Source organism: Rattus norvegicus, chromosome 17 (assembly GCF_036323735.1).
Source record: "Rattus norvegicus strain BN/NHsdMcwi chromosome 17, GRCr8, whole genome shotgun sequence".
In the NCBI taxonomy this organism is placed as follows: domain Eukaryota; kingdom Metazoa; phylum Chordata; class Mammalia; order Rodentia; family Muridae; genus Rattus; species Rattus norvegicus.
This window is the reverse complement of record NC_086035.1, coordinates 5,874,839-5,881,269: the sequence shown is the minus strand read 5'-3', so window position 1 is coordinate 5,881,269 and position 6,431 is coordinate 5,874,839. Positions and strand designations below refer to the sequence as shown.

At 46.7% G+C, this 6,431-nt stretch overlaps 1 protein-coding gene across 8 annotated transcripts in view; it reads left to right on the top strand.

Annotated features, from left to right (window-relative positions):
- The first annotated feature begins 5,370 nt into the window (after positions 1-5,370).
- Positions 5,371-6,431, top strand: part of Ntrk2 (neurotrophic receptor tyrosine kinase 2) — a 315,342-nt gene continuing 314,281 nt past the window's right edge. For 2 of the 8 annotated variants that reach the window (XM_063276070.1, XM_063276073.1), the window contains exon 1: positions 5,454-5,590. The gene's annotated coding sequence lies outside the window, so the exon portion shown is untranslated. Of the gene's footprint in view, positions 5,756-6,298; positions 6,418-6,431 lie in introns of those variants that run through there. The other 6 variants (XM_063276069.1, XM_008771426.4, XM_063276072.1 and 3 more) reach the window with 5 other exon arrangements.

Below are 6,431 nucleotides of genomic sequence, written 5' to 3'. Positions count from 1 at the left end.
AGTTTGACAACATGACCACTTAGCAAAAACAGAATCAGCTCCTGTCCATACAGGGCCTGCGGCTCCCTTAGCCACTGGTTTTAACCATGTTTACCAAATCAGGCACAGATTATCTCCTGCATTAGTGAAGCAGTTATATGAATTACGTGTAGAGACCAAAGGAAGACATATAATCATAGGCTGGAGGAATAAACAAATAAGTGGGACTAATTAAGCTAAAATTTTTCTGCAAAACAATTAATCAAAGTGAGAAAGGAATAAACTGTAGAACTGAGAAAACTGAAGAACTTTATCCAGGGAAAGATTAATATTTGAAGTATATAATAGGACCTAGAAAAAAATCTCAACAAAAAAAAAATAAAAACATCCCAGTAGATCAACTTTAAAATGGAAAAGTATCAGAATAAACACTACTCAAGACAGATTACAGGGCTGAAGATGTAACTCAGTTGCTGGAAACACTCAACTAGTGTGTACAAAAACCCTGGACTTAATTCCCAGCATTGCAAACGAACCAAACAGCATCACCAGAAAAGTGGGCCAAGAAGAGATACAAACAGATACATAAAAAAGGTTCACGACCTCCCTGCTCTAGTGAACTCAAAATACACAAAGAGAAACCACCTGCAGTGGTTTGGATGAGAATGGCCCGCCCCCTATATTTGAATGCTTTGTCCACAGTTGTTGGAACTATTTGGAAAGGGTTAGGAGGTGTGGCCTTGTTGGAGGAGGTGTCACTGTGGTCAGGCTTTGAGGTTTACAAAGCTCACACCAGTCCCAGTTAGCTCTCTCTGCCTCATGCTTGTGGACTGAGAAGTAGCATAGCATCGAGTGCAGCAGTGCCTGCCTGCCTGCCCGTCATGCTCTCTGCTATGAGAGTCGCGGACTCCTCTGGAACCACAGGCCTAAATCAAACACGTTCTTTTATAAGTTGCTTTGCCCATGGCACTTAGTCACAGCCATCGGAAGCCACTGAGACACTACCTTGCCTCAGTTAGAACGGCTTTGATTAAGAAGGCCAAGATAATGAGATATCCCAGCAGGGGAACAAAGCAGGAGAAAGGCGGATACCTAGGGTGCATTGGCTACAATGGGGGTCAGTCCAACCACTGAGGTTTGCTTTCCACCTCCGTGGTGATTTGAATATGCTTACCCCAGGGAGTGGCCTTGTTGGAGGAAGTGTGTCACTGTGGTGGTGGGCTTCATGACCCTCCTTGCTGCCTGGAGGTCCTTCTGCTCCTGGCTTTCTGAATGAAGATGTAGAACTCAGCTCCTCCTGCACCATGCCTGACTGGATGCCGCCACGCTTCCTGCTATGATGATAATGGACTGAACCTCTGAACCTGTAAGCCAGCTCCAATTAAATGTTGTTCCTTATAAGAACCTTGGCTGTGGTGTCTTTTCACGGTAATGCAAACCCTAAGTAAGACGACATCCATACTGACTCAATAGAATGCACTGGAAAGTGTTCCTTTCCGTTTTCTAGAAGAAGATGGGCATCCTTTGCCATGTTTTGTAGAATTAACTAGTGAAGTTATCTGAGCCTAGAACTTTCTTTGTGTGAAGACATGTGTGTGTGTATGTGTATGTATGTATATGCATATGTGTGTATGTGTATGTGTGTGGGGGTATGTGTGTGTATATGTGTGTATGTGTGTGTATGTGTGTGTATGTGTGTGTTTGTGTGTGCGTGTGTGTATGTGTGTGTTTATGTGTATGTGTGTGTATGCGTATGTGAGTGTGTGTATGTATGTGCATGTGTGTGTGGGTATATATGTGTGTATGTGTGTGTATATGTATGTATGTGTGTGTATGTACGTGTATATGTGTGTTTGTGTGTATGTATGTGTATGTTTGTGTGTGTATGTGTGTATATGTGTGTTTGTGTGTATGTATGTGTATGTTTGTGTGTGTATGTGTGTGTATATGTGTGTTTGTGTGTATGTATGTGTATGTTTGTGTGTGTATGTGTGTGTATATGTGTGTGTACATGTGTGTTTGTGTGTGTCTGTGTGTGTGTATATGTGTGTGTATGTGTGTGTATGTCTGCGTATGTGTGTGTATGTGTGTGTACGTGTGTATGTGTGTATGCGAGTGCTGCCTCAGTGGGGGTGGGGGTGGTGCATGCATGTGAGTGTGCAGCTGTACACATATGCAAACCCAGAGCGGGATGCTGGGTATATTTCTCTGTCACTCTGAATTATTGCCTTGAAGCAGGATCTTCACTGAGCAGGAGGCTAACCCCTGATGATCTCTTCAGGTCTGCTTGTCTCCTTTAGTTCTGGGGCTGTAGTCACACACAGCTGTCTACGTAGGTTCTTGGATTTGAACTCGTGCATTCATGCTTGTAGAGCATGCATCCTTATTCACAGAGCATCTCTCCAGACCCAAGAGGGAAGATTTGAAAAGGTGAGCTAAGTATCTGCGTGAGATCTAGGACTACTATAGATAACCTGTATAGAGAATGTTGTTCATGTCATCCATGTTTTTGTGTGTGTGAAGTTGTTGTTCATAGTATACTCGTATGACTTTGTTAATATTATAAATCATCTGTTGTTGCATTCATTGTTTCATTTCTCTCCCTTTTAAAAATAATGATTTATTTTTCACTTTGTGTGTGAGCGTGTGCATATACACCATGCACATGTAATGCCTCAGGAGGCCAGAAGAGGGCATCAGAAGCCCTGGTGGTGGTTTGCAGACAGTAGTGGGTGACTCTGGATGTCGGGAAGTAAACAGAGCTTCTGAACCATCTCTCCAGTTCTCCTCCCAGGGCCTGCTTTCTTTCTTCCTGATTGGCCCAAGCAGATGTTTATCAACGTTATTCATCTTAAAGAGCAAGATCCTGGTGTTTGTTTTTCTTCTGCGGCTCTCCCGTTCCCATTTTTGACTCTGGTTTGCGGTATTCTGTCTCTGGATTACTTTGTGATGATTTGTTCTTTTACTGGTTCCAAAGCTCAGAGTCAGTGTCACTGACTAGGGACATTTGTTTTTTTCCAGTGTTGGGTATAGTGTTATATAGCGCTCTTCCTAAGGGCTGGCTCAGCGGCTCCCTTCAAATTCTGTCTGTGATTTCCCTGTTTACTTTTGATTCTTTTCATTGGCATAGATGCCTGGCTGTCTACGCAGGGGTTGGCATAGTTCCTTTGTGTCTGTGCAGGAATTGATGTAGCTCCCCTGGCTACAGGCGGCTTCACCTCTGAATATGCTAATCAGGATGGAGAGTTCTTAGCTTTTCATAGCTCTCCCGTTGGGAGTGCTCTGCTCACCTTGATTTCACGTGACTCTGCCATGGTCTTCATCTGTGGTCTGATGTCCATTTTCTTAAAAAAAAAACAAAACAATTCTTTCCTGCGTATTGTTAGTTGTTTGGTTGAGAGACTGATCCTCGGTTGGGAACAAAAGTTAGTGGAGTTTTGCGATGTTTTACAACTCACTATTTGATGTTAGAAACAGTTTATTAGATTATAAGCACTATGAAACAAAATGACAGAAAGTAAAATGTCTTTTTATTTTAAATGTAATCTTTCATATATCAAGGATAAGGGGTGACTCCTGTGTGTGTGTGTGTGTGTGTGTGGTGTGTGTGGTGTGTGTGTGTGTGTGTGTGTGTGTGAAGCTTTTAAAAGAAACTCCATTTTCACGTGTGTGTACTGAGTTGGGATGCACCTCCCATTTCCTGCTCTGGTTCATGGGTCGTAAGATCTTGAGAGATGCTGAGTTGCTATGCCATGGTTCAGCATGGGCAGGAGCTTCAGCAATCTGTCTCTGCATTGAAGGGATCTAGAGGGACATAATTGCCACTTCACACAATCCCCTCAAAATGCTTATCACCTCAAAAGCCAAGGTCTGGGGGTCCTTGGAATGGTCTCTGTGTAACAGCTTTCTGGTTTGAAAACTGATGTAGATCTCCAAGTTTATAAGCTAGGAGAGTGTCGTCAGTTACCCATGTGCCCTGTTATTGCCTATGGCATTGTTGTGTTACCTCTGTGAATGAGCGAGAGGCCCTCCCCGGCCCAGTGAAGCACTTATCTGGTTACTAGAGGAAGCAGAGAAGGACTGTGGGAAGTCGGAGCACAGGACTACAGGGCAAGAGGAACTGTGTCCAGGAAAGCTGACACAGAGGACTGGCCATGGTAGAGGTTAGGTGAGGCACGCTTCAAATTAAAATGATTGTATTTGCCATTAAACACATATTTAAACACAGAACTGGTTTAATAAACACAGTTGGTAATCACTCCTGCCTCCCCACAGCTTCCATAAACAATCTGTTTAAAGGGCAGAACAGTATGGACCAAGAAGGGCAGTGGCCCAAGGAATGGGGAGCAGGAAGTGGGTGGCATATTCCAATTGAAGTGGGATAGTTTTACAAGCCCAATGTAACAGTAGCAGACAACCATTTCACAAATTCTGCGAATATCCCAGCTTTTATTAGACGCTTCCTGTCTACAAACCACACAAACCCTGCCAATTGTGGATGCCACGTCAATACTGAAGCCCCCACCATAGAAATGGGCATTTTTTGAGGAAAAAGAAATGGAGAGCAGGCATGAGGCTGGGGCGCATGCACACGGGGGTGGGTGGAGGTAATTAGTCCTCCCTTTTACCTCGGTGTTCCTAGGGGTTTTTCCCATAAAAGACCTGGCAATAGGAACGGGAGATGGCACAGTGAGTACACACTTGTTCTGTTCTCACCTTGATCCCGGGACATATGTGGTAGAAGGGGAAAACCAGCTTCCACAACTTGTCCTCTGATACCCTTGGTTTGGTAGTCCCCACAAATAAACTATAAGGGGTGTGTGTGTCGCCTCCCTAAAAGGACATTGACAGCACGATGGGGATTCACTGTGTCTCCAGGACAAAGAGGTTTCTGCTTTGGGGTTCTGTGCCTTGCCACAGCAGCAAAGGTGGCAGGCAGAACTGAGGGGATACGGGAAACGTGGTGCTCCAGTCCCCAGCATGTATCAGGGCTCAGGGAAGGAGGTGAGGTGACCTGTTGCTTTTTTGCTCCAGGCCTCAGCTAGGTGTTTGAGTGTGTGAGGGTTATATTTCTGTCCTCCGTGGGTGGCATGTGTATGAAAACCCTGCTAGGTGGATTTTATTTCGTAGTGATGTTTAAGGCTGTGTAGAGACCCAAACATTTACCGACACCATCCTTCTCATTTCTGGCCTTTGCGGGCAGGTGGGTGACAGTTTTTATGTCTTAAATTGGACTCCAGTGCATAGTCTTGTGGTGCGTGGAGGACTTCCGTGGCAAGAAGACTGTTGGGATCTGGTGAGAGGCACACTGCCTGGGCAGCATCGTGCAAACAGCGCGGTGGTTGCGCATCTGGGGCTGCAGTGCGCTGGTAGCGCAGTTCCAGACGCGATGGTAGTGGCCCCATGTACTGGAGCACGTTGGGTTTCTTCTCCCCGCGCGGGGGCACCAGAGCCCTCGGAAGAGTCAGGCACTGCGGCGCATCTACCAGATTCCCTTTTAAATGACTGCGGATATGCGGGCGGTCGGAGCCACAAATGGTGAGAGGAGGTTCGGACCACGCTCGCCAATGGCCTGCAGCGATCATTTAACTGTACCCGCACAGCAGTTAAGGTTTGTCACTCGACGCTCGGGAATCATCTCACGTGTCCCCACTGAGACTCTAGGGCGCTGCCAGAGCCCAGCCTCTCCGTAGCTGGAAGCACGTCCTGCCTCGGGCAGCGCGGGTGCAGGGTACACGTTGGCGCACATGCGCGCGCGCACACGAGCACGGGCAAGGTACGACAGGGCAGGGGACAGGGGCTTGGGTGCTCCGCGTGCGGGTGGATGTCGTGGGGAGTGAAGCTGTGATCCTCAAATGGCTGCATCCTGCCAGGTTAAGGAATGAGAGAAGATGATGCAGAACCATCCATTCCGCAGGCCAGGGTCAGTGCAAAGCATTTAGGGAACCCACAGCGCGGCCGGCGCACTCCCTCCCCACGCAGGGCTCTCCCTATGGCGCAAACGGCAGGAGAAAGACCCATTAGAGCTACACTTGGGTTCCTCTTGGCAGAAACCCCATCACGAGAGCTTTGGAACCATCCACCCTAAATTGGTAGTCCGGAACCGGGCAATGGTCCTTGGCTAACGCACAGCGTTATATGTTTATTTTTGTAAGGGCTGTCGCTTGTCTTCCCTATATTTTGGGAATAGCTTGCTTTGCCCTATGAGCATGGTAGAAAAGGAGAACGCGGCCGGGAGGGAGAGGGATAGGGAAAGGGAAAGGAAAAGGAAAAGGAAAAGGGACGATTCCTACAATAAGAATCGGAGCATTTTTTTCAGAGCCTAACCAAATAGGGCTTCTATTTCAAAAAGGGGTGCTAGCCTGTACTGAGGTGTGGAAGAGATGTAAGAATTAGAGACCAAGGAAGCATCCAGCAGCGCAACGCTGCATTTCAGAGGTACCGGGGTCTAA